Below are 27,903 nucleotides of genomic sequence, written 5' to 3'. Positions count from 1 at the left end.
CGCCTCGACCTCCCAAAGTGCTGGGATTACAGGCGTGAGCCACCGCTCCCGACCAGGTTTTTCTCATTCCCATGTGTTTACAAGCACTATGGCTGGCCCTCAATAGGTGTTTTGTAAACAGCGGGCGAAGAAATTATTAGTTTTAAAAAGTGCAGAAAGACCCCCACAAAAGCAGTAGCCCGTATCGAATACCTTAGGCTTCACAGACCTTCTGTTTGAGGAAGGTGCTCCCCCAATCCCAGACCGGCTCCGGGTGCTGCGGGAGGGCGGGCGCGTAGGACCGCGGAGCCTGCTGCGTTACTCGGCGGCAGAAAGGCCCGCCCCCGGCTTCCCGCGCTCGGTGTCCATTGGCTGGCTCGGAGGTAGGCGGGCCCCGCCGCGCGGAGTCCTGCGCCCTGAGGCTCAAGCCGCGGCGTGCGAGGCGTGTGGGGCGCGCAGAGAGTCGCGCGCGCCTCTGCGATGCCCCGGGACGGCGTTGCTGCGGGGAGAACCAACCCGGCGGCAGCCCGGGCTGTCGCGCCGAGCTCGGATTCCGCTACTGCCGGGGCACCGCAGGTGTCTGACCCGCTGAAGCGGTGAGCGCTGTCTTTGCCCCATACCTCCCGCCCTCGCCCTTGCTCTGGGGCAGTTGGAGGTGGGTGGGCAGGAAGGGGCGGGCCAGCAGGGCGCCGCACACTGGCGTCCCCGCGTCGCTGGATTGGGGTCTGGATTTCCCTCGTGACTGTCACTCCCCAAACCCGTCTTTAGCTCTCAGTTGCATGGGCGGGTGTGCTGGTGGATCTGCAGCGAATAGCAGCAGAACGCCTGGCCCGGCCGGCGCTCTCCCGGACACTTGACTCGGCCTCGCAGTGGCAGCGCCTCCGGCGAGTCTGTGCAAGCTCAGTGGACGCGCCACGCTGTGCGCACGGGTCTGGGGAGACCGCGGTTCTTGAATGATCCCTCACACTGCAGGGTATCTGGGAGCTGTGGGCTGAGGGGGCGCAACGTGACTTCTGTGTCGGTGAAATCGCTTGGACCAGCTCCAGCTGTTTTTAAAGATTACTCTTGTAAAAAAAATTACCATTGTAGAATTGCATAATATGCTCTGTCTCATCCAAAAATAGTTTTTGATGTCAGAGTAGTCATAGGAATGCAACATTGACCCCCTATGCCCCCTCTAAGTAATAAGTTTTGAGCTTCTTATTGTATGGTAATAGCTTTCTTTCATGAGAGAAATTCCTCAGAGTTAATCCACTCTCTCTCCCCTACCGCCCGACCCAGCTGCAGTGGTCCTAAAAAAGAAAAAGAAAGAAAAAAATTTTCTCATAGTACGGAAGAATAGAGTAGCCACGCACTGTTTTGAATTATCAGTTTTGAAGGATTTTGTTTTTGTTTTTGTTTTTCCACTTTGCTTAGGAGTGGTGTAAATAACTCGGGCCCCACCCCCCCTTCCGCCCCCATCCACTTATCGGAAGGAAAGTCAGCCCTAGTGCTGCGGGCTTCGGGCTGTCCCCAGCGTGGGAGAGGCTGTCCTGCTGGCCTGGCTGTTTATTGCAGCGATTTGGATGTTCCGAGAGTCACAAGGGACACTGCTCACGTCCCCATCTGGGGGTCACTTCATAGCAGCATCAGCTATTTCTTTTCATCCTTCTTGCCTAAGTCTGCCTCCAGTCCTTTGGATGGAGCAGACTGCGACAGACGCTCGGAATAATGAAGCGAATTGCTCTTTCTTGATACAAATGAATACCAGTGCTGTACTGCCTTCTCCCAATCTTTGTGGCGTTTGTGTGAGCTGCTGAGAGCCTCCGGGAGTGGAGAGAATGATAGACATTTTGCAGAAGCGGAACACTCTAGTGTTATGTCATCCTTCTTGGCTCTGGTTTCCAGGTCCAAGTTCTGGTGACATTGTTTCAGCTTGCTTTGCCCTTTCCCAGGCCCCTGGTTTAGTTTGACTGGAAAAGGAGTGCCTATTTCTTACTCCGTAAGGACTAGGAAAAGGATTGCTGGCTTGAAAAAGAGGTGCTGTGACTTATCCTCTGCGGCCAGAATTCTGAGCATTGGAAGGTTATGGATTTTTTAAAAATGAAGGCATACGGAGGGATTGTAGAATACTGTAATTGTTCTTACTAGGATGTTGGGAAATAATGCTGCTCTATTCAGTAACTAGGGAAAACTTAAGTACTTTAATTTTTTTTTAAAATTGCCAGTGTTACTGTAAATTGTCTTGTAAAATCAAAAAGCATCCCTAATTTAGCCTTTCTGTGAATCTTTTACATATGCTTCAAGGATTTGAGTATTGTTTTTTAGTCCGTTGGATTCTTAGCGTCTTTGTATTTAATGTTGTATACTGAGGAGGAACTACAAAGTGCATGCCTTTTGCCTCTGGAGAAGTTTTTTGGTGGCCAGGAAAACTTATTTAGTGCTGATTTATGAGAATAAAATGGTTTAAGGAATTTGTTGGGGACTGCTCATTTTAAAAAGTGCCTTGTGTTCATAATGATTTGGTGGATTGTATGGTTTTGCTGTATCTCATCCAAAATAATTTTCCACATCAGGATAATCATTTTAATGTACATTGACACTTTTGTTTTCTAAATAAGTTTTGAGCTTTCTTATTTTGTTTTTGGTCATCAATTTTGAAGAATTATTTTTTTTCCCAAATTTGCTTAGGTATGCTTTCATCCACAAGCACACTCCCGGGTTCCAAATTTGGAATAGTGTTAATAGTGTCAAATGTGCAATTCTGGGTGTGTGTGGATGGATGGGAGGGCGTATAGGTTGTATTAAAAATTTATTTCTCCATTGAAATGTCAGCACCACCAGAAACTATTAATATTATGGCGTTTTCTCCTTCAATAAATGGATGTAATGATAAAATGCTTTAGTAATTTTGAATGTCATGACCACTAACATTAAATGCTGTGATTTTTTTAAAAATGGCATGAAAATTGTGAAGTCTCGATAACGTTAGTCTTTCTGTTATCTCTCAGCGATGTGCCATTACTAAAAGCACTGCCCCCCCACCCACGCCCCCCCAGCTAAGGCCTCAACATTTTCCTTACTACATTCTTGTAGGAGCTGTGGTTTTTGTATGAACGTTCAGTCCCCTCACTTCTGACTTACATGTGCAAAATTTTACAGTTTGAAATCTTTGCCAAGGTTCTCTTGGGTAACAGGATTCACAGCTTGAATCAGTAAAGTATCTTTGTTTCCCCTGCTTTGGAGTATCATTTTCTTTATTTTCGTTATTTCCCAAGTTTCTGAAAATAATTTTTGAAAATATTTGAATTTTGAACCAAGATAAAGAAATGACTTAAAATTTTTAATAAAAGTTATTTGAGTAGGCAATAATTTCACAGGGTTAAAAATTAAAAAGTTTTAAAAGTTTCAGAGGGTGTAAAAAAGAAAAAATAAAAATAAAAGAAAAAAAGAAAGAAAGAAATGTAAAAAGATATACAATGTAAAGTCTCCCTCTTTCCCATTTCTCTTCTTCTCATTTCTCATTCTGACAATTTGCATGCCCTGGGTAATCGTTCATTATTATTAGTTTATTGCTTTTCCTTCCAGGATATTTTATACCTATGAAAGTGAAAACAGGTTTACATTTCCCCTTCTTATATGTATTTGCAGTTTTTTCCCACTGCTTTTTCCACTTGAAAATGTATCTGAGAGATCTTTTCTTACCAATACACAGACAACTTCCTTAATGAAAGTTTTTTTTTTTTTTTTTTTTCCCCCTGAAAAGTAATTAGCAAAGAAAGAGAATAAAAGAAAAGAGGTTAGCCTGTCGGGGCGGTGGCTCATGCTGGTAATCCTAACACTTTGGGAGGCTGAGGTGGTTGGATTACCTGATGAGGTCAGGAGTTCAAGATCAACCTGGCAAACATGGTGAAACCCTGTCTCTAATAAAAATACAAAAATTAGCCAGGCGTGGTAGTGCATGCATGTAGTCCCAGCTACTTGGGAGGCTGAGGCAGGAGAATCGCTTGAATCTGGGAGGGGGAGATTACAGTGAGCCAAGATTATGCCAGTACATTCCAGCTTGAGTGACAGAGTGAGTGAAACTCTGTCTCAAAAAAAAAAAAAGAAAAAAAAAAAAAAAAGAAAAGAAGATGGACCTTGAAGAGACAAAGTAAGAGTTTTCTTTGTGGTTGGGATATTGGGTACAACACTCCTGCTGTGTCAAAAAGAAATCACTTAGAATACTTAAGCATGAGGTAAGGTGTTGTAAAATCTTCTAGTCTAAATAATCATTAAATTATTTAAACCTTTTTTCTTTCAAGTCAAAGTAATACATGTACATGATTGAACAAATAAAGCAGTTCTTGAAGATTTACTGCAAAAATACAAGACACTTGTTAATTTCTCCTTATTCTGTTTCTCTCTTTGAAGGCAAACATTTTCATGTCCAACACTTTCAGGTCCTTTAACTTTTTCTTCTAGTATTTACCTCTGTCTTTCTAAAAAGTATACTTTATAACCACTTCTTGACTTAAATATTTTAGGTATTTTTTATAAATTAAGAATTGATAATGTGAGGATTTAACTCTTTATTCTCTTTTTATTTTATATCCTTCCATTCTCCCAATTTAGATTCTATCATAATTTTTTGTTAAATTAGTAGTTAGGTTTTATATTATTATGACCAGGTAAACATGACTAGCCTTTGAGCCAAATGATAATTTTTTTTTCATCTCATTTTTAAAAATTGCATTTTAGGTTTTGGGGTACCTGTGAAGAACATGCAAGATTGTTGCATAGGTACACACATGGCAGTGTGATGTGCTGTCTTCCTCCCCATCACCTATATCTGGCATTTCTCCCCATGCTATTTCTCCCCAACTCCCCACCCCCCGCTGTCCCTCCCCTATTTCCCCCCTACAGACCCCAGTGTGTAGTGCTCCCCTCCCTGTGTCCATGTGTTCTCACTGTTCAACACCCGCCTATGAGTGAGAACATGCGGTGTTTGATTTTCTGTTCTTGTGTCGGTTTGCTGAGAATGATGGTTTCCCGGTTCATCCATGTCCCTACAAAGGACATGAACTCATCATTTTTGATGGCTGCATAGTATTCCATGGTGTATATGTGCCACATTTTCCCTGTCCAGTCTATCGTCGATGGGCATTTGAGTTGGTTCCAGGTCTTTACTATTGTAAACAGTTCTGCAATGAACATTCGTGTGCATGTGTCCTTATAGTAGAATGATTTATAATCCTTTGGATATATACCCAGTAATGGGATTGCTGGGTCAAATGGGATTTCTATGTCTAGGTCCTTGAGGAATCGCCACACTGTCTTCCACAATGGTTGAACTAATTTACACTCCCACCAACAATGTAAAAGTGTTCCTATTTCTCCACATCCTCTCCAGCATCTGTTGTCTCCAGATTTTTTGATGATCGCCATTCTAACTGGCATGAGGTGGTATCTCAATGTAGTTTTGATTTGCATTTCTCTAATGACCAGTGATGATGGGCATTTTTTTCATATGTTTGTTGGCCTCTGTATGTCTTCTTTTGTAAAGTGTCTGTTCATGTCCTTTGCCCACTTTTGATGGGCTTGTTTGTTTTTTTCTTGTAAATCTGTTTTAGTTCTTTGTAGATTCTGGATATCAGCCCTTTGTCAGATGGGTAGATTGCAAATGATAAACTAATTTACCTAATTTTCTTTCATCCCATGGTTAATTTTTTCCAAATGCTACAATGCCAGCCAATGGGCCAACAAATGCAAGGATTTATCAGTGCCATTTTTTTCCTTAACACTTCCTTCCTATTGCTCCCATTTTTCATACTCTAATCTGGTCTGGTTCTAGGTTTGCAACAAAACTAAAGATTAATATCTTTAAAGAGATAAGAGATAAGAAAAGAGATTACACCTATAAAATAAGAACAGGTTGCTATAAAAAGATACCATAAAAGAATAAGAAAGAAAGAAAAAAAACAAGAAAGAGCTCTATGAAATTAAAAATATGATAGTTAAAGTGAACTCTGAATAGAGGACCTAGAAGATAAAATTGTTTGGGTTTGCATAGCTGTCATCCTGGGACTTTCCTTCACCGAATTTCTCCTAATTTGGACCCTCTGTTACCTAGATAATGAATCTGGTTTCCTCATTTTGCTAAAACACTTAGTCCAGTTACTTTCTAAGAAAAGATAAATTTTCTAAGTCCTTGCATATCTTAGAAATGTCTTTATTCTCCCCTTACATTTGAATTATAGTTTGGCTGAGTATAAAGTCTAAGTTTTTCCTTAGCATTTTAAAGATTTCATTCTATTGTGTCTGCTGTTAGTGTTGCTGTTAAGAAATCTGATATCATTAAGTTTCCTGTTTCTTTTTATATGGGTTGTTTTTCCTTTCCGAAAACTTTTTAGTATATTGTCTCTGGTTTTCTGAAAGTTTATGATTTTGTGTCCCTGGTGTGATTCTTTTTTCATTCGTTATGCTCTGCGGTTGATGGGCCATTTTAACCCGAAGACCTCTCCCATTTTCCCCTAGTTTGATGAACTTTAATAATTTATTCCTTTCCATATACTCTGTTTTCTTTTTCTTTAGTTGGATTTTAGACCACCTGGATTGATCCTTTAATTTTCTTATCATCTCTCTTTTATTTTTCATTTTTCTCTTTTTGTTGTTTTGCTTTCTCTGTGTGATTTTTTCAATGTCTTCTAACCCTTCTGTTCAGTATTTCATTTTATTCATCATATTTTTAATTTTGTAGAGCTGTTTCTTTTTCTCTGCTTATTTTCAGAGCATCCTGGTTTTATGAGTGTAATATATTTTAATATCTTTTTAAAGATATTAATTGCAAGTTTTGTGTTTGGAGTTTTCTTTTGTTTCCTTCATTGTTTCTGCCTTCTGTAGTCTTTCTCTTTATTTGGCTTTTTAGGGCAATGCAGTGTAGGCTGTAATCCTGGGAGTAGGGTCAGGGAATGGCAATGTGTTGAGAGTCCCCACGGCCACCCTCAGGTTCAGTGATTCACTCGGAGGACATACGGGACTCAGCATATAGTCATACTCACAGCTATGGCTCATTACAGTGATAGGTTACAAAACAAAATTGGCAAAGGGAAAAGGTACATGGAGTGAAGTCTGGAGGAAACCAGGCACAAGCACTCTGGTTCTGTTTCAGTGGAGTTCCACAGGATGTGCTGAATGGTTGTAACCACATACGTGAAATGTCATCTACCAGGGAAGCTCCTTAGACTCAGTGCCCAAGGTTACAACTGGGTGCAGGTCACATAGGCACCCTCTGCCTAGCATTTGCCAACATTCCTGACTCCCAGCAGGAAATCAGGTGCTCTGCATAAACCACTATTCTTACATTTTTACACTGTTTAGGCGCAGTGAGCCACTCTTATCAGTTAGGGAGTGGTGGGAACCTTCCTGAAATCTAAGTTCCTAGACACCAGCCATGGTCCAAGCTTGCAAGTAAGACTTTGAAAGCATAGTAGTTAGGCGTGCTCTGTGAACTCTTTTCTGCACAGGAGCATAGGGCCCCACAGTTTAATAAATAGGCTTTCACTTACCCTTCTGCCTGGTGCCTTATTCATGCCCTCTACTGGTAACCTGGAGGTCAGTGACTCTGTCCTGCTATGGAACTGAGATGGTCACCTGGCAGCAACAGGACTGGAGCAAGGCCCTGGGAAAGGGTGTATCCAAACATTTTGTATGAGTAAACCATGTCCAGATGAGCTGTTTTCAAACTATGGATTGGGGCTCCTGAGACCCATTTCATACTAACACTAATGTGGTGTTTGGCTTTTTCTCGTGAGTATACAGTGGAGTTTTCCAGAGGTGATAGGATATTGTAGTAGGCCAAAGGCAGACATGTAAAACAGTGCCACTCTTATCACTAATTTAAAAAAATAAATAGTTATTTTTCATAAAAGTGAGTTTATTATTTTTAAATGGACTAATAATTTTATATTTCTGTTTTTCTTAAGACAATAAATATTGATAGTTAGACCTATGTAAACAAAAGTTCTTTAAAGTCTCAGTACTTTTAAAATACATAGGTCTTTGGATCAAAGAGCTTGAGAAGCCTACATTCCCCATTTTTCTGAGTTTAGCAGTTTTCCCTTTCATAGTTATCTGCCTATTCCTGTGTTGTATGTACGGTAGACATTAGCCACATGTAGCTATTTAAATCTAAATTAATTAAGATTAAGTTAAATTAAAAAAAAACATTAAGTTAAATTAAAAATTCATTTCTTAGTCACACTAACTGCATTTCAAATGCTCAACACCCACATGTGGATAGTGGCTACTATATTCGACATTGCAGGTCTGGAACATTTTCGTCATTGCAAAAAATTATATTGGACAGTGCTGATCTAAGCAATTAACATATAGGCAGGCATGGTGGCTCACTTTGGGGGGCTGAGGTGGGAGAATCACCTGGGCCTAGGAGTTTGAGAACAGTCCAGGCAACATAGCGAGACCTCATTTCTACAAAAAAATTAAGTCCTAGCTACTCAAGAAGCCGAGACAGAAAGATCACTAAAGCTCAGGAGGTTGAGGCTGCAGTGAGCCATGATTGCGGCATTGCATTCCAACCTGGTGAGTAAGTAAATAAATAATAAATATTTAGAACCTGTCCTTATCTCTTTCCCTTATTTATTTCTGGCCTTATGTTCTTTGCTTACATTATGATGGTTGAACACATATACATGTATTATTGTGTCTTAAAACATTGTGTAACTCTGCAGTTTGTGCTTTTTCACTTTGGTTAAGATCACCCAATCCGTCTTGTTCTGGATATATGTACTGTTAGAAGATAATTTTCAAAGACAGGTAAAATCATGATTCTCATACATGCAGAAGATAAACATGTGTTAAAGATTTTATTTAACTCACTAATTAAATGAAGGAACCAGTAAGATGTTACAACAATTTCAAAGGGACAATCTAAAGAACAGATACATTTATAAATCAAGAATATTGAAATGAGTCACAAATGAAGGCAGCAATGGCTTCTTACATAGTGGAGGAGAGACATCAGTTGAACCTCCACCAGGCAGAATTTACATGCCTAGAGACAAATGTTATTTTGCTTTGCTATTAGTTTTTTTTTTTTTCAGTAGAAATTAGAAAGGTAAAATCATTCAACAGCAATGAAAGGCTACAATCAGATAATCTGGAAGAGTGTGACTGATATAAATAAAGCTTAAAAGTTTTCCAGTGAAGCACACATTTTCCCCTGCAATACTCATCTAGAAAAGTGTAGATTTTAATTTGCTTTCCTATGTAAAATTATCTATGCAAAAATTCTGGTTGACAGGGAAATTATATGCATCATTGAAATGAATGAACTTGTATTCCGGGTTTGTTTTGTTTGCTAGGTTGCTTGCTTGTTTTAAGCAAATTGTTTAGGTTCACATGACAAATCAGTGATGAGTGAAATAGATTATTTTTATATTTTGTTTAAAAAATGTGGGTACATAGTAGGGATATATATTTATGGGGTACATGAGATGTTTTGATATAGGCATGTAAGAAGTGAAATGAGTACATCATGGAGAATAGCATTGTTCATTCCTTTAAGCATTTATCCTTTGAGTTACAAACAATTCAATTACTTTCAAGTTATTTAAAAATATACAATTGTTATTATTGACTGTAGTCACCTTATTGTGTTATCAAATAGTAGGTCTTATTCACTATTTTTTATTCTTATTTTGTACCCATTAACCATTCCCACATCCCCCTCGAAATAGATAGTAATTTAGAAAGCTTCTTATTTTGGTCCCAGAATGGGTTCCCTACCAATAAATATTGACAGCAACTGGCAATATTTTTGCAATTTACACTGGCCTAAGCTTGGAGAGCATCAACATCAGTAAGCCTCAGTCCTGTGTTCTCATTTGGGATGCAGCCTTGAACATAGTGAAGGATTATACAACATGATAGGTGCAGTACCAGAGGTGGAAATAGTGTGATGTAGAATCAGAAAAGAAGAAGCAATGAATTCTGGCTGGGAAGTTAAACATTTCATCAGGGGCTTGGAGCACAACCAGAATTTAACGAGAATGGTTTTCCATTTCTACAAAGTGGGGAACTTCTCATTATACTTTCAAAAAAAGAGCCAGTCTCCTAGATTATCTCCAGATTTAGCCTCCTGGTATTCACACCCTTGTATAGTCTTCTCCCAGGTTGTATGGGGATTGGTCTGTACACTGGTATATACAATGGTAGAAATGGCATTGTGTGTATTCCAAGGATTGGTCATAAGAGACACTGCTGTTTCCATCATGGTTTCTTGGCTTATTTGCTCTATCATGTTATGGGAACACTCAAGCAAACCTCCAAAGAGGCTTTTATGGGGGAGAAGCTGAATTTAATCTGGGCAAATGGACACCCAGCTTGAGGATCTATTTCTGGCTTCCCTGCAGTTAGGTTTATTTTTGTGACTAAGTTCTTGGGAGCAGAAGTGATGTGTGCACCTTCTGGTAATTGCCTTTAAAACAGTTTCTTAATCATTTTTCATTATTGCTCCCATAAGGAGCCTTTTTCGACTTTTATTCCCTAATTGCTTCCTTGAAATTTTAATGCCACAAATATACTGTATACCTGTTTGTGCCCTGTATGTATATATCTGTGCTTTATCCATAAAAAACTAAAATGTTTTTACTTCTATTCCCCCAGGGAACCACCTTTTTTTCCCCTTGGGGATGATGCTGGCCTTGTTGAGAATGTGTGCTTTAGATGCACTAGGAATGCTCTCCCTTCACATGGGCTGGAAGGCACACATATGTAGTATGCGAACTTCAACCATGCAGTTGGGGGAATCAAGCAACAAGATAGAAGGAACTGGGATGCATAAACAGCATCATAGAACAAAGTTGCTAGCCTATGTCTAGACAGGTAATTGAGAAAGAAAGAAACTTTGATCTTATTTGAGCCATCTTATTTTGGAACCTTTGTTATAGCAGCTTGGCCTTTATTCTAACAAATATGCATCCTATTTTCTTTTTTTTTAAATAGGAAATTTAATGAAAATAAATTTAACCAATCTAGATAAAAATCTATCTACTAAATAAAATACTGATGACAGAAATTGAAGTAGACGCAAATAAATGGAAACATATTACATTAGGATAACTAATATTGTCAAAGTACCATATTATCCAAACTTATCTATGGATTTGATGTTATGTGTATCAATATTTCAGTGGCATTTTTAACAGTAATAGAAAACACAATCATGAAACTTGAGTGTAACCTTAAGCAACTTCAGTAACCTAAGCAATTTTGAGTAAGAAAAAAGCTGTTGGCATTATACTTCCCGACTTCATTAAAAGGTTATAGTAATCAAGAAAGCATGGTAAGTGCATGAAAACAGATACATAAACCAATGGAACAGAACAAAGAACCCAGAAATAAACCTATATGCATTCCATTCTTCAACACTGTTTCACTTTAAAAGATTTTCTCTGGTTAGTTCCATGTCACTGAATTCTGTTTACTCAGTGGTATGGAAATATTATTTACTCTTTTGTCATCTGCAAATGTCTTATCATTACCAGTACTATGAATTGTATAAATATTAACATCATTGGATCCAAAATTTGGGTACCTCTAAGTGATATTTTATAATCACTTAACCAAAGTGTTACTGTGTTTTTTTCTCACTGCATGTATTGCTAGTTTGTTGTAGACTAGTAGTCTCGTTGATTTCTTTAGCTATTGAAGCAGTAGATTGTCTTTTTTTTTTTTTTTTTTTTTTTTTTTAAGAGACAGGGTCTCACTCTGTTGCCCAGGCTGGAATGCCTTGGTGCAATCATAGCTCACTGCAGCCTCTAACTCCTGGGCTCAAAGCAGTCCTTCTACTTCAGCCTCCCAAGTGGCTGGGACTACAGGCTTAGCTAATTTTACTTTATTTTATTTTATTATATATATATTTATTTATTTATAGATGAAGTCTTGCTCTGGCACCCAGGCTGGAGTACAGTGGCGTGATCTCGGTTCACTGCAACCTCTGCCTCTTAGGTTCAAGCGATTCTCCTGCCTCAGCCTCCTGAGTAGCTGGGACTACAGATGCTCGCCACCACGGCTGGCTAATTTTTGTATTTTTAGTAGATACAGGGTTACACCGTGTTGGCCAGGCTGGTCTCGAACTCCTGACCTCAAGTGATCTGCCCACCTCAGCCTCTGAAAGTGCTAGGATTACAGGCGTGAGCCCGTGCCCGGCCTAATGGGCTGGGCACAATGGCTCACGCCTGTAATCCCAGCACTTTGGGAAGCTGAGGCAGCCTACTGCAGATTGCTTGAGCTCAGGAGTTCGAGATCAGCCTGGGTAACATAGTGAAACTCCTGTCTCTACAAAAACTACAAAATCTAATTGGGCGTAGTGGCCCACACCTTTAGTCTTAGCTACCTGGGAGGCTGAGGTGGGAGGGTCTTTTAAGCCTGGGAAGTCGAGGCTGTAGTGAGCCATGATTGCGCCACTATACTCTGGCCTGGGTTACAGAGCAAGACCCAGTCCCCCTCCTGCAAAAGACCCAGCCAAAGATGGGAGGTGTTTCTGTGTGAAAAGATTTTGCTGTTTGCTTTACTAGTTTTCCTAAGAATATAGATGGATGTCAATAGGACTTAAATCTCATGATGGGTGTTGGGGAGAGTGAGAGGGAAGATGTTCCAGACTGATGGGTTGTGAATCATTTGTTTGGTCCTCATGGTGTTTCATATATGTTTGAATCAGCTGCCAACACTTTAAAATAAAGCATACCCCCCGCCTCCCAGTCCATCTGCATTTCCAGTGTTTAAAGGCTTGGAAGCTCTGGGAATGCTGAGACAACATTAGAACATGGCTGCAATAGGCTGGAGCTAGGGAGCACCTATCCCTTCTAAAGAGGCATGTGCTCCCCACCATTTCCTCATGCCACCAGTGTGTAGGTCAAGTGCTGGCAGACATTTATCCTTTTTACTTGTGCTACTCTTTTTCCACCGTAGCTTTAAGAAAAAAAGATTTTTGGGTCCTTTTTTCTCTCAAAAGTTGGAAAACAAAAAGATCTTTTCATTCTTAAAAGGTAAGGGGACATTTTGTGTGTATATGTGGAAGTGGAGAATATGCCTGTGTTTTAATATGCAAACAAAAATGTCATTTTAAAACCAACAAATAAAGATGCTGTCTAAAAATCAGCTTTAAGCCAGGCACAGTGGCTCACTCCTGTAATCCCAGCACTTTGGGAGTCCAGGGCAGGTGGATCGCTTAAGTCCAGGAGTTTGAGATAAACCGGGGCGACATAGAGACCCTGACTCTACAAAAAATACAAAAAAATTACCTGAGCATGGTGGTGTGTGCCTGTAGTCCCAGCTACTGGGGAAGTTGAGGTGGGAGGATGGCTTGAGCCCAGGAGGTTGAGGCTACAGTGGGCTGTGATGGCACCACTGCCCTCTAGCCTAGGTGACAGAGGGAGAGCCTCTCTCAAAATAAAAAAAAATTAAGTAATAAAAGAAAAAATCAGCTATACATAATAAACACCATAACTAGTATATGGAAAAGGTAAAATGATATGTTTTTTTATGGAAATTGAATAAAAGATGTCATTATGATTTATAGCTATTGGCAAAAAAATAAAAATGTCCTAGGCATCAGTACCTTATATAGATGATAAGTTCCTAGAGCACTGCCTTTTTTTAAAGAGAAGAAATTATGTTCCTCAAACAGAAAGAAACATATATATCTATATATCTATATATATATAATGTAAATATCATTGGAACACCATTTCATAGCATATTGAATATATGGCTGAGAATTTCAAAGGCAAGTTACATTACAAATTTAGATTATTTATGGAGGCTGGGTGCAGTGGCTCATGCATGTAATCTGAGCATTTTGTGGGACTGAGGTAGGAGGATTTCGAACCCAAGAGTTTGAGACCAGCCTGGGTAACAAAGTGAAACCCCATCTCTATTAAAAATAAAAAAATCATATATGGTATTTTCTTTTTTTTTTTATTGCATTTTAGGTTTTGGGGTACATGTGATGAACATGCAAGATTGTTGCATAGGTACACACTTGGCAGTGTGGTTTGCTGCCTTCCGTCCCCTCACCTGTATCTGTCATTTCTCCCCATGCTATCTCTTCCCACCTGCCCACCCCCCCGCCCCTCCCCCATTTCCCCCCAACGGACCCCAGTGTGTAGTGCTCCCCTCCCTGTGTCCATGTGTTCTCATTGTTCAACACCCACCTATGAGTGAGAATATACGGTGTTTGATTTTCTGTTCTTGTGTCAGTTTGCTGAGAATGATGGTTTCCAGGTTCATCCATGTCCCTACAAAGGACGTGAACTCATCGTTTTTGATGGCTGCGTAATATTCCATGGTGTATATGTACCACATTTTCCCTATCCAGTCTATCATCGTTGGGCATTTGGGTTGGTTCCAGGTCTTTGCTATTGTAAACAGTAATGCAGTGAACATTCGTGTGCACGTGTCCTTGTAGTAGAATGATTTATAATCCTTAGGATATATACCCAGTAATGGGATTGCTGGGTCAAATGGGATTTCTATTTTTAGGTCCTTGAGGAATCGCCACACTGTCTTCCACAATGGTTGAATTAATTTACATTCCCACCAACAGTGTAAAAGTGTTCCTATTTCTCCACATCCTCTCCAGCATCTGTTGTTTCCCGATTTTTTAATGATCGCCATTCTAATTGGTGTGAGATGGTATCTCAATGTGGTTTTGATTTGCATTTCTCTGATGACCAGTGATGATGAGCATTTTTTCATATGTTTGTTGGCCTCCTGTATGTCTTCTTTTGTAAAGTATCTGTTCATATCCTTTGCCCATTTTTGAATGGTCTTGTTTGTTTTTTTCTTGTAGATCTGCTTTAGTTCTTTGTAAATTCTGGATATCAGCCCCTTGTCAGATGGGTAGGCTGCAAAAATTTTTTCCCATTCTGTTGGTTGCCGATTCACTCTACTGACTGTTTCTTTTGCCGTGCAGAAGCTGTGAAGTTTGATTAGGTCCCATTTGTCTATTTTGGCTTTTGTTGCCATTGCTTTTGGCATTTTGGTCATGAAGTCCTTGCCTACACCTATGTCCTGAATGGTTTTGCCTAGATTTTCTTCTAAGGTTTTTATGGTATTAGGTCTGATGTTTAAGTCTTTAATCCATCTGGAGTTAATTTTGGTGTAAGGTGTCAGGAAGGGGTCCTGTTTCTGCTTTCTGGACATGGCTAGCCAGTTTTCCCAACACCATTTATTAAACAGGGAGTCCTTTCCCCATTGCTTGTTTTTGTCAGGTTTGTCGAAGATCAGATGGTTGTGGGTATGTTGTATTTCCTCTGAGGCCTCTGTTCTGTTCCATTGGTCTATATCTCTGTTTTGGTACCAGTACCATGCTGTTTTGATTACTGTAGCCTTGTAGTATAGTTTGAAGTCCAGTAGTGTGATGCCTCCTGCTTTGTTCTTTTTGCTTAGAATTGGCTTGGCTATGCGGGCTCTCTTTTGGTTCCATATGAAGTTTAAGGTGTTTTTTTCCAGTTCTGTGAAGAAGGTCATTGGTAGCTTGATGGGAATAGCGTTGAATCTGTAAATTACTTTGGGCAGTATGGCCGTTTTCACAATGTTGATTCTTCCTAACCATGAACATGGAATGTTTCTCCATCTGTTTGTATCCTCTCTTATTTCGTTGAGCAATGGCTTGTAGTTCTCCTTGAAGAGGTCCTTTATGTTCCTTGTTAGTTGTATTCCTAGGTACTTTATTCTCTTTGTAGCAATTGTGAATGGCAGTTCGTTCTTGATTTGGCTCTCTTGAAGTCTATTACTGGTGTATAGGAATGCTTGTGATTTTTGCACGTTGATTTTGTATCCTGAGACTTTGCTGAAGTTGTTTATCAGTTTCAGGAGATTTTGGGCTGAGATGATGGGGTCTTCTAGATATACAATCATGTCATCTGCAAATAGAGACAATTTTATTTCCTCCTTTCCAATTTGAATACCCTTTATTTCTTTTTCTTGCCTGATTGCTCTGGCTAGAACTTCCAGTACTATATTGAATAGGAGTAGTGAGAGAGGGCACCCTTGTCTAGTGCCAGATTTCAAAGGGAATGCTTCCAGTATTTGCCCATTCAGTATGATATTGGCTGTTGGTTTGTCGTAAATAGCTTTTATTGTTTTGAGATACATTCCGTCAATACCTAGTTTATTGAGGGTTTTTAGCATAAAGGGTTGTTGAATTTTGTCGAAAGCCTTCTCTGCATCAATTGAGATAATCATGTGGTTTTTGTCTTTGGTTCTGTTTATGTGGTGAATTACGTTTATGGACTTGTGTATGTTGAACCAGCCTTGCATCCCCGGGATGAATCCTACTTGATCATGGTGGATGAGCTTTTTGATATGCTGTTGCAATCGGTTTGCCAGTATTTTATTGAAGATTTTTGCATCTATGTTCATCATGGATATTGGCCTGAAATTTTCTTTTCTTGTTGAGTCTTTGCCGGGTTTTGGTATCAGGATGATGTTTGTCTCGTAAAATGATTTGGGAAGAATTCCCTCTTTTTGGATTGTCTGGAATAGTTTCAGAAGGAATGGTATCAGCTCCTCTTTGTATGTCTGGTAGAATTCAGCTGTGAACCCATCTGGACCTGGGCTTTTTTTGGGTGGTAGGCTCTTTATTGCTGCCTCGACTTCAGACCATGTTATTGGTCTATTCAGGGTTTCGGCTTCTTCCAGGTTTAGGCTTGGGAGGTTGCAGGTGTCCAGGAATTTATCCATTTCTTCCAGGTTTACTAGTTGTATGTGCATAGAGTTGTTTGTAATAATCTCTGATGATGGTTTGGATTTCTGTGGAATCTGTGGTGATATCCCCTTTATCGTTTTTTATTGCATCAATTTGGTTATTCTCTCTTTTCTTTTTTATTAATCTGGCTAGTGGTCTGTCTATTTTGTTGATCTTTTCAAAAAACCAGCTCCTGGATTTATTGATTTTTTGAAGAGTTTTTTGTGTCTCTATTTCCTTCAGTTCTTCTCTGATCTTAGTTATTTCCTGACTTCTGCTAGGTTTTGAGTTTTTTTGATCTTGCTCCTCTAGCTCTTTCAATTTTGATGATAGGGTGTCAATTTTCGATCTCTCCTTTCTTCTCATGTGGGCACTCATTGCTATATATTTTCCTCTAGAGACTGCTTTAAATGTGTCCCAGAGATTCTGGTATGTTGTGTCTTCGTTCTCATTGGTTTCGAAGAACATCTTTATTTCTGCCTTCATTTCATTGTTTATCCAGTCAACATTCAAGAGCAAGTTGTTCAGTTTCCATGAAGCTGTGCGGTTCTGAGTTAGTTTCTGCATTCTGAGTTCTAACTCGATTGCACTGTGGTCTGAGAGGCTGTTTGTTATGATTTCTGTTCTTTTGCATTTGCTGAGGAGTGATTTATTGCCAATTATGTGGTCAATTTTAGAGTAGGTGTGATGTGGTGCTGAGAAGAATGTATATTCTGTGGATTTGGGGTGGAGAGTTCTGTAAATGTCTATTAGGTTTGCTTGTTCCAGGTCTGTATTCAGGTCCTGGATATCCTTGTTGATTTTCTGTCTGGATGATCTGTCTAATATTGACAATGGGGTGTTAAAGTCTCCCACTATTATTGTGTGGGAGTCTAAGTCTCTTTGTAAGTCATTAAGAACTTGCCTTATGTATCTGGGTGCTCCTGTATTGGGTGCGTATATATTTAGGATCGTTAGCTCTTCTTGTTGCAGTGATCCTTTTACCATTATGTAATGTCCTTCTTTGTCTCTTTTGATCTTTGTTGCTTTAAAGTCTATTTTATCAGAGATGAGAATTGCAACTCCTGCCTTTTTTTGCTCTCCATTTGCTTGGTAGATCTTCCTCCATCCCTTTATTTTGAGCCTTTGTGTATCCTTGCATGTAAGATGGGTTTCCTGGATACAGCACACTGATGGGTTTTGGCGTTTTATCCAATTTGCCAGTCTGTGTCTTTTGATTGGGGCATTTAGTCCATTGACATTTAGGGATAGTATTGTTATGTGTGAATTTGATACTGTCATTTTGATGCTACCTGGCTGTTTTGTTGCTTAGTTGATGCAGATTCTTGATTGTGTTGATGCTCTTTTACCATTTGGTGTGTTTTTGGAGTGGCTGGTACTGGTTGTTCCTTTATATGTGTAGAGCCTCTTTCAGGAGTTCTTGTAGAGCAGGTTTGGTGGTGATGAATTCTCTGAGTGCTTGCTTGTTCACAAAGGATTTTATTTTTCCTTCACTTATGAAGCTTAGTTTGGCTGGATAGGAGATTCTGGGTTGAAAGTTCTTTTCTTTAAGGATGTTGAATATTGGCCCCCAATCTCTTCTGGCTTGTAGGGTTTCTGCTGAGAGATCTGCTGTGAGTCTAATGGGCTTCCCTTTGTGGGTAACCTGCCCTTAGCATTTTCTCTTTCATTTCAACCCTGGCGAATCTGACGATTATGTGCCTTGGGGTTGCTCTTCTTGAGGAATATCTTTGTGGTGTTCTCTGTATTTCCTGGATTTGAATATTGGTCTGCCTTGCTAGGTTGGGGAAGTTTTCCTGGATAATATCCTGAAGAGTATTTTCCAGCTTGGATTCATTCTCTTCATCACATTCAGGTACACCTATCAGACGTAGATTAGGTCTTTTCACATAGTCCCACATTTCTTGAAGATTTTGTTCATTCCTTTTTGTGCTTTTTTCTCTGTTCTTGCCTTCTCTTTTTATTTCATTGAGTTGATCTTCGACCTCTGATATCCTTTCTTCTGCTTGGTCAATTTGGCTGTTGAAGCTTGTGCATGCTTCACGAAGTTCTCGTGTTGCGTTTTTCAGCTCCATCAATTCACTTATACTCCTCTCTATGCTGTCAATTCTTGTCAGCAGTTCGTCCAATCTTTTTTCAAGGTTCCTATTTTCTTTGCGTTGGGTTAGAACATGTTCTTTTATCTCATTGTAGTTTCTTACTACCCACCTTCTGAAGTCTGATTCTGTCATTTCATCACCCTCCTTCTCCATCCAGTCTGGTTCCCTTGCTGGTGAGGAGTTGTGATCCCTTTTAGGAGGAGAGGTGTTCTGGTTTTGGGAGTTTTCATCCTTTTTGCACTGGTTTCTTCCCATTTTTGTGGGTTTATCCACCTGTTGTCTGTCTCTGTCCCAGGGAGTTGGAGCTTTATGAGTTTCCGTTGCACTACTGCCTTTTTTGATTTTTCTTTCAGGTCTGACCCGCCCAGCTAGCAGCACGCCTAGCCACTGCCTGCCCGCAGGGGCTTTGCTGAGCTGCTGTGGGCTCTGCCCAGCTGCCCTGAGCTCTTCCCTGTAGTCCTTTTTATATGGGCGTAGTTAGAACTGTCTCGGCAACGGTGGCCCCGCCTCTGTTATGGCGGATTCTCTCTGTTGTGGCAGGTTGCCTCGGCAACGGCGGGTTGCCTCGGCAACGCAGGCCTGCCTCCGTAGCGGTGGAGAGTCTCAGTAATGGCGGAAGCCCCTCCCCCACGGAGCCCGACCCTCCCGGTTCAGCTGTGCTTGGTTTGGAGGGCTCAACCCAGAGTGTTTCCAATTACTGTTTTTGTTTTCATTGTTGTTGGGGGTGGAGGGGTGGGACCAACCGAGCCTGATCACCTGGCTCCCTGACTCCGAGTCTTTTCTTTTAAGTTGAACGACCCCGCGTTCCGGTCGCTTGTTGAAAAGGCGCCGGGATCTCCCGTGCTGCGACTCACGGAGTCGGCTCGAACTGCGGCGCCGGCTCCTGGCGGATTTTTTGCCTAGGAATCTCCTGGCCTGACTCGCTATTTCAGATGAATGGGCAACTCTGCGGTCTCAGGGCTCTGCTCGCCAGCTAAGAGGGCTCCCAGACCAGTGGCTTTTGTACGGAGAACCGCAGCAACAGGGTGTGGTCACAGCAGCTGCGCGGGCCGAATCAGCCCCACGGGGGCCAAAACAGCCGCACCGGCTGGGACTGCGACGCTGGCGACCCCTCTGCCTGGGTATCTCCTGGTCTGTGGGCAATAAGAGTTCATCTGGAAATGCGGCGTCCACTCACCCTCTGCACTTTCACTGGGAGCTGAAGTCCTGAGCTGTTCTTAGGCGGCCATCTTCCGAGGAACCTCTCAGGTATTTTCAATTTAAGCTAAGGAACACATATAGATTTTACCACACAGCTATATTTGTGGTGTCTAAAAATTTTAATGAGTTGAAAAACTTTTGTATTTATTGCCCATGGAAGGGGTCTGTATCAAAGGACTCATTTATATTAAAAATGTCAGTCGAAATTTAATGAAAATGAGTAAAAACTTATCAGCTTGATTATGTATAAGTAGGGCTTCTGAAATAGTAAGTAGTAGGTGTTAACATTGGACATCTTAGTGACAAAGTAATGAAAGGAAATAGACATGAATTAATGAATTTATTTTTTTGTTTCGAGAGGAAGTCTTGCTCTGTCACCCAGGCTGGAGTGCAGTGACACAATCTCAGCTCACTGTAACCTCCACCTCCTGGGTTCAGGTGATTCTCGTGCCTCAGCCTCCCGAGTAGCTGGGATTACAGGCACCCACCATTATGCCTGGCTAACTTTTGTATTTTTAGTAGAGACGGGATTTAACCATGTTGGCCAGACTGGTCTTGAAAACCTGACCTAAGATGATCTGCCCGCCTCCGCCTCCCAAAGTACTGAGGATTACAGGTGTGAGCCACCATGCCTGGCTGGAAATAGACATGAATTTAATCTTTTTAATAGACATTGTACTAGAAGTAATTTTAAGCCACAAGATTAAAAATGCAACCAATACGGTAATTAGTTATTATCACCATGAAGTGCATACCGATACTTAAAATTCAAGTGATTCAACATGATAGTCTTGTATGTACAACATGCTAGTCTCCTATGTATAGGTTAGAGCTGAAAATACTTTTTGAACTGTTAAATCAACCTGTATATATCATACAAAGAAAACTAATTGCATCAGTATACCTATGAAGAATGGCTTCAGATTTGGCATTTTTGGTTGACATTACTGCCCATCTAAATTCTGCAAATATTTCTTTACGGGGGCATTCATAAAGAGTGCCACATGTGTATAATTCCATTCTCTCATTTCTAATAGATATATGTTTTTGGCAAAAATTGTTTTTTATGTTAAGAAATAATCTGTGTCACTTTCATGTGCTGAAGTTGGTTTCCAGAAATGACAATTAGCACCTTACTTCATTCTCAAAATGAATGGAATTTAAGACTGAATTCCAAGGCAGCCTCTTTGATTTTAGTTTATGAAAATGAGCTAGCATTTCTCAGTTAATAACAATGTGAATGGATAACTGCCAGTGAAGGTACGGAAAACTAGATATTTTAACACTGGAGCAGCAGAATTATACAAACACCTTTGGAGTAACTACCCTCAATTCAGTAGTCACTTTGCAAAAACTTTCATTTTTGTTTGAAAATGTGCCTGTGTTTAAGAGTTGTTTTCTCTTGTGAAACTCAGTTAAAAAAAAAAATTTCTCTTAGTTCAAAGATTCAGGGCTGAATTCTGTATTACATATTACAAGCAATTCTAGATATCGGAGCTCACATTGACACTTCGGCATAGGGGAAAAGGTGTCAAGGTTTGCTTTTAGGTCAATGGTGTTATGAGCTACAAGAAAAATTTAGTAATTAATTGTTTCTGGTGTTTTTATTTTGTTTTTGAGACAGGATCTCCCTTTATTGCCTAAGCTGGAATGCAGTGGGGCAACCTTAGCTTACTGCAACCTCTGCCTCCCAGGCTCAAGCCATCCTCTTTCCTCAGCCTCCCGAATATCTGGGACTACAGGTGTGCACCACCATGCCCACCTAATTTTGTATTTTTTGTAGAAATGAGATTTTGCCATATTGCCCAGGCTGGTCTTGAACTTTTGGGCTCGAGCGATCCACCCACCTCAGCCTTCCAAAGTGCTGGGATTACAGGTGTGAGCCGCCATGCCCAGCCTGTGCCTGTTTTTGTTGTTGTTATTGTTATTGTTTTTGTTTTTTGAGATGGGATTTTGCTATGTAGCCCAGGCTGGTCTCAAACTCCTGAGCTCAGGGAATCTGCCCACCTCAGCCTCACAAAGTACTGGGACTACAGGTGTGAGCCACCGTGTCTGGCTTATGTTCCTGTTTTTGTAATTTGTATATATTTTTTCAATTTCAAATTTATAATATCTGATATCATAACTGCTTGTGTTATATTATGTAATTAAAAATAATAATTCTGTTTCTGGCATTTGAATTTTTTTTATCTTGATCGCTTCAATTATTTATGTTACTGGTTTGGCCCCTATAGATATTTGAATTTGTGATCCTTGTCATAGACAGTAGGTAAAATCTGAGTATATCATTGGGCAAGATGCCTATGAATATACCTTGTTCTGATTAATTTTACACTGCTACCACTTTTCCTTACTTAGGCACTAAACGTATTTTAGTGGTGGTTTACTTTATGGTGACAATTTTAGGATATGAGCATAGAAACTGTATGCTTGCTTACCTCAGCATTGTAAATGCATACTAGACAGCCCAGCATCAGGTAATAAGATTTTTTTCTCTTCAACCTTCGCCCACTCCCTGCAGAAGCTTCAGTGAGAATTTCCTGTGAAAGCTTTAGGGCAAACCCCTTTAAAAAAATAACACCTATAAGCTTTGGTAGCATCTAAAACTCTTCCCAGACTCTGTTTAGACATGTAATTCTGTTTAGACATAAAAATGTAGGTGAGGCATCACAGTTTGTGTTTATTTTGTAATAATTTCTGCGTTTCTGTTGTTGTGTCACTGAAATTCTTGGGCTTTGAAGCAGATGTCTGCAGCCTGTGAGAAGCTGCCTTGTGTTTCCTCTCCCTGGCAGTGCTACCCTCACCCTGGCTCAGATGCAGCTATGGCTCTGCCTTCTCAATTGCCTGCTGTGTGTGGCTTTTTCATAGAACCACAGACCTTAAAGACTCTCTAGTAAGGCTTTTGGCCACAGGAAAAGTTTTTTCCTAAGGTTACCAAACCAGCCCAAGGAAACAGAAAAAGAGGACAATGGAAAATATTTTTCTAAATCTTAAATAGTTTGTGGATACTGAATTATCACTGTTAATATTTTCACATTTCTCCTTGCTCCCATTTGATCCTTCTTTGGGGTCAGATAGGTATACAGGGAGTTGTCCCTGCCTACTGTCTCCAGTGATTCGATAAGTGTGGACCTTGGGCCAGCAGTTCCCAGCATGACCTGGGAACTTGTTGGAAGTGCAGAATCTTGGTTCCCATCCCCAAACCTACATACATCCCACAAAGATAAACTCTTGAGGAGTAGAGTGGGTGTACCCTGTGTTTTAACAGCACTTCAGATGATTCTGATATATGCTGAAGTTTGAGAACCACTGCTATATATAACTTGAATTATACCTATGTTGGATTTGTACAAAGAAACTTATAAAAGTTCCCAAACTCCTTCAGCATCTTCCTGCTTTCTTCCCACTACTTTGGGGTCTGGGATAAAGTACATACTCTGTGGTGAGCTGTGGACCTTTACATCACCCAGCTGGGGCTTTGTGATGGTTACACTTGGTTGATTGTCTTCAGTGACAACTAATGGTTGAGGTAATGGATGAGACAGAGGTGCCTTTGGCAGTTCTAGGAAGTCCAGTTGGCTTTGGCCTCCTAGGAGCTACTGATCTGAGGGGATGCCTTTGAGACATGGCCAAAGCAATCATTCTCATCTTTGTTACTTGATATAAATAATTCACTGGAAAAAAAAATACGCATGTGCCATTCTGATTCAACTTCTTTTTATTGTAGTAAAATATACATAACATAACATTTAACCGTTTTAAAGTGTACAGTTCAGTGGCATTGAGTACATTTACATTGCTATGTAGCTATTACCACTATACATCTCCAGAACTTTTCCATTATCTCAGACTGGAACTCTGTATCCATTAAGCGATAACTACCCATTCTCCATACCCTCCAGCCTCTTGGTAACCACAGTTCTACTTTCTTTAAGAATTTGGCTCTTCTAGGTATCTCATATGAGTGGAATCATACAACATTTGTTCTTTTGTGTCTGTCTTATTTCACTTAGCATAATGTCTTCAATGTTCATTTTTTAGCATATTTAATTTTTTAAGGCTGAGTAATATATTTAGTGTGTATAAATATCAATATTTCAGCCACATTTTGTTTATCCATTCATTAATCAGTGAACCTTTTGGTTGTTTCCACCTTTTGGCTGCTGTAAGCAATGCTGCATTAGTGCACAAATATCTGTTCAAGTACCTGCTTTCAGTTTTTTGCGATATATACCCCAAAGTGGAATTGCTAGATCATATAGTAATCCTGTTTAGTGTTTTAGGAACTGCCATACTGTTTTCTACAGTGGCTGCCTCTCATTTTACATAGCATCAGCAATGCATAAGGGTTCTAGTTTGGCTACACCCTTACTGACACTTGTTAATTCCTGTTGCTGGAATTTTCTAAAAAAATAATAGCCATCCTAGGGAATGTAAAATGCTATCTGATTGTGGTTTGGATTTGTATTGTTCTAATAATTAGTGATGTTGAGCATCTTGTCATGTGTTTATTGGTCATCTGTATATCTTCCTTGGAGAAATTTCTATTCAAGTCCTTTGCCCATGTAAAAAATTGGGGTGTTTGGTTTTTTGTTTTTGAGTTTTTTACATATTCTGGAATTAATCTCTTATCAAGTTTGCTGTTTGCAGACATTTTCTCCCACTCCGTGGGTTGCATTTTTACTCACCAATACTGTCTTTTGAATGCTATCTTTTGATGCGCAAAAGTTTTTAAAATTTGACAATGCCCCACTGACATATTTTTTTCTTTTGTTGCCTGTGCTTTTGAGGTTATAGCCAAGAAATCATTGCCAAATCCAGTATCATGAAGCTTTTGCCCTATATTTTCTTCTAAGAGTTTTCTAGTTTTTGCTCCTAACATTTTAGGTCATTGACCCATTTTGAATTAGTTTTTGTATATGACGTAAGGTAAGGGTACAACTTTTTTTGGACATGGATGTATAATTTTCCCAATACTAGTTGTTGAAAAGACTGTCCTTTCCCTGGTGAATGATTTTTATAGCTTTGTTGAAAATCATTTGATCACATATTTGAAGGTTTATTTCTGGGCTCTCTGTTCTATTCCACTGATCTATATGTCTATCCTTCTGCCAGTATCACAGTTTTTAATTACTGTAGCTTTGTAGTAAGTTTTGAAATGAGGATGTGTGAATCTTACAACTTTGTTCTCCTTTTTCCAAGATTATTTTGGCTATTTGGGGTCCCTTGGGATTCCATATGAATTTTAGGATGATTTTTCTATTTACACAAAAACATTATTGGGATTTTTGAAAGGGATTGCATTGAATCCGTAGATTGCTTTGGGTAGTATTGCCATTGTAATAATATTAAGTCTTCCAGTTTATGAACACGTGATATATTTCCTTTTATTTGTGTGTATCTTTCTTTCAGCAATTAGTAATTTTCATTGTACAAGGCTTTTACTTCCTTAAGTTTATTCCAATTAAGTATTTTGTTATTTTTGATGCTACTATGAATGGAATTGTTTTATATTACCTTTTCAGATTGTTCATTGTTGCTGTATAGAAACCAACTGATTTTTGTGTTTTTTACCCTGCAACTTTACTGGATTTGTTTTTTAGTTCTCATGGTGTGTGTGTGTGTGTGTGTGTGTGTGTGTGTGTGTGTGTATGTAATCTTTAGGGTTTTCTACATATAAGATCACACCATCTGTGAATAGAGATACTTTTACTTCTTTCTTCCCAATTTGGATGTCTTTTATTTCTTTTTCTTGCCTAATTGCTCTGGCCAGAGCTTCTAACACTGTGTTAAATAGAAGTAGCTAAAGTGAGGCTGGGCTTGGTAGCTCATGCCTGTAATAGCACTTTGGGAGGCCAAGGCAAGCAGCTCACATAAGGTCAGTTTGAGACCAGCCTGGCCAACATGGCAAAACCCTGTCTCTACTGAAAATACAAAAATTAGCTGGGCATAATGGTGCACACCAGTAATCCCAGCTACTCTGGAGACTGAGGCATGAGAATTGCTTGAACACAGGAGGCAGAGGTTGCAGTGAGTCAAGATCTCACCTGCACTCTCTAGCCTGAGCAATAGAGTAAGACTCCAACTAAAAAAAAAAAAAAAAAAAAAAGCAAGTGATTAAAGTGAATATCCTTGTTTGGTTAAAGTGAATATCCTTGTTTCATTTCTTATCTTAGTGGGAATACTTTCTGTTTTTACCATTGGGTATGATGTTAACTGTGGGTTTTTTATATCTGGCCTTTATTATTTTGAGGCAGTTTTCTTCTGTTCCTCGTTTGTTGAGTTTTTTTTATCATGAAAGGATGATGAATTTTAAATACTTTCATTGCATCAATTGAGATAAGTATGTGTTTTTCTCCTTCCAATTCATTGTATGAAGCTAGGAATTACTCTTATTCTTTTTTTGTTTTTTTTTGAGATGAAGTCTTGCCCTGTTGCCCAGGCTGGAGTGTAATGACACAATCTCAGCTCACTGCAACCTCTGCCTTTTGGGTTCAAGCAATTCTCCTGCCTCAGCCTCCCGAGTAGCTGAGATGACAGGCATGTGCCACCATGCCTGGCTAATTTTTGTACTTTTAGTACAGACGGAGTTTTGCCCACTTGACTGGGTTGGTCTCCAACTCCTGACCTCAGGTGATCCACCAGCCTTGGCTTCCCAAAGTGCTCAATTACAGGTGTGAGCTACTGTACCTGGCCTCTTATCCTAAAACTAGATAAAGAACACACAAAAAAGTACAGACCAATATTCCTCATGAATATAGATACAAAAATTTTCTAAATTATTGCCAGATTTAAGGCCATTATACAAAAATTTTCTAAATTATTGCCAGATTTAAGGCCATTATACAAAAATTTTCCTATATTGTAAGAATAAGCAAAATAAATTTCGGAAAGGGATACTATTTTCAAAAGTATTATAAATATTAAATAATGTAACATATGCATGATATTAATTCAGAAAACCATACAATGTTATTGTGAGAAGGTAAAGGACTAAGTTCTCAGTAATTAGAAGGATATACCATATTTTGTGGATTAGAAGTCTCAATACTGTAAAGATTTCACTTCTTACCAAATTGATCCACTGAGTCAATGCAATCCCAACACAAAATCCAGTAAGTTTTCTCTTTGTTTTGAGAACTTGACAAGTTGATTCTAAAATGTACCTGGAAACGCAAAAGTCCTAGAGTAGCCCAGAAAATCTTGAATAGTGGGAAGACTAGCCACATTGGATATCAAGACTTAATATGGCTGGGCATGGTGACTCACACCTATAATCCCAGCACTTCGGTTTGCCAACATGGGAGGATTGCTTGAGGCCAGGAGTTTGAGACCAGCCTGAGCAACAGAGAGACCCTGTCTCCTATTAAAAAAAAAGAGACAACATGAAGCTGTAATTATTAAGAAAGTGTAATATTAATGGAAGGGTGGAAAAATTGATCAAAAGACTAGAATAGAGAGCCAAAAGAGTCACGTATATCTGAACACTTGATATATGACAAAATTGACCCTAAAGCGAAGAAGGGAAATAATTAAATTTTTTTCAGAAAGTGGTATGGAGACAATCAGATATTATTTTTAAAAGGAAGGAAAAAAGATACAAAATAAAAATAAACCCAAAATTTCACCCAAGCTCACACCATTAAAAACAGCAGCAACAACAACGTAGTTCCAGGTTGGTTGTGGTTTTAAGTGTGAACAGCAAAACAATGAAGTTCCTAGAAGATCATATATGAGATATATGATAACCTTGGTATAATAACCTTGGTATAATAAGACTTTTTTATTTTTATCCATTGATTGATTGATTGAAACAGAGTCTCTTTCTGTTGCCAGGCTGGAGTGCAGTGCCGTGATCTTGGCTCACTGCAACCTCCGCCTCTCGGCTTCAAG

The 27,903-nt window shown here is 39.6% G+C and overlaps 1 protein-coding gene across 3 annotated transcripts in view; it reads left to right on the top strand.

The window, feature by feature from the left end:
- Positions 1–477: 477 nt before the first annotated feature.
- The window catches only part of ZNF638 (zinc finger protein 638), a 167,129-nt gene continuing 139,703 nt past the window's right edge, over positions 478–27,903 (top strand). For all 3 annotated transcript variants that reach the window (XM_074398572.1, XM_074398569.1, XM_074398567.1), the window contains exon 1: positions 478–575. The gene's annotated coding sequence lies outside the window, so the exon portion shown is untranslated. The remainder of the gene's footprint in view (positions 576–27,903) is intronic.

The sequence above is a fragment of the Saimiri boliviensis genome, chromosome 1, assembly GCF_048565385.1.
Source record: "Saimiri boliviensis isolate mSaiBol1 chromosome 1, mSaiBol1.pri, whole genome shotgun sequence".
NCBI classification, from domain to species: Eukaryota; Metazoa; Chordata; class Mammalia; order Primates; family Cebidae; genus Saimiri; species Saimiri boliviensis.
Note: the sequence above shows the minus strand (reverse complement) of the source record. Positions and strands in the feature narration are given on the sequence as shown.